We start from the raw sequence: 461 nt of genomic DNA on the forward strand, positions 1-461 counted from the left end.
CTCAGGACAGAGTAATGAGTCTGGTGGAGTCAAGCCTCGGACCAGTTAGCCTCTGGCTGGCTAAGTGACGGAGTCCGGGGTGGAGGGACTCGAAGTGGACTAGCTTCCTGAGAATGCTGTATCCTAAGGAGGGGGCGGGGATACTTGGCTTTGGTATGAAAGTCAAACTAACTGAGACAGCTGTAATGGTTTAAGAGGGCTTAGGAGACAGGGTGAACTGAGCCACAAGTGGCGTTAGGCGTCTCTGCCTGGTGAATCTAGCTGACAAAGCGCGCACCATCCTCTGGCGGGGTTAATTCCTGAATTTGTCATGGAGACTCCAGACCGACAGGGGGCACTGTGTCCCGCGAGGGAGAGTCAAACCAGGCTCCGGGCAGGCAGGGGGCGCCAGGCTGTGTTCCGGCCCAGGACCGTGGCGGGCGCCCGGCAGGTGGCGCTGTGGCCGCACCCGGGGCCCGGCG

This window comes from Elephantulus edwardii, unplaced genomic scaffold, assembly GCF_000299155.1.
Source record: "Elephantulus edwardii isolate Elephantulus edwardi_28Jun2011 unplaced genomic scaffold, EleEdw1.0 scaffold00141, whole genome shotgun sequence".
Taxonomy (NCBI): domain Eukaryota; kingdom Metazoa; phylum Chordata; class Mammalia; order Macroscelidea; family Macroscelididae; genus Elephantulus; species Elephantulus edwardii.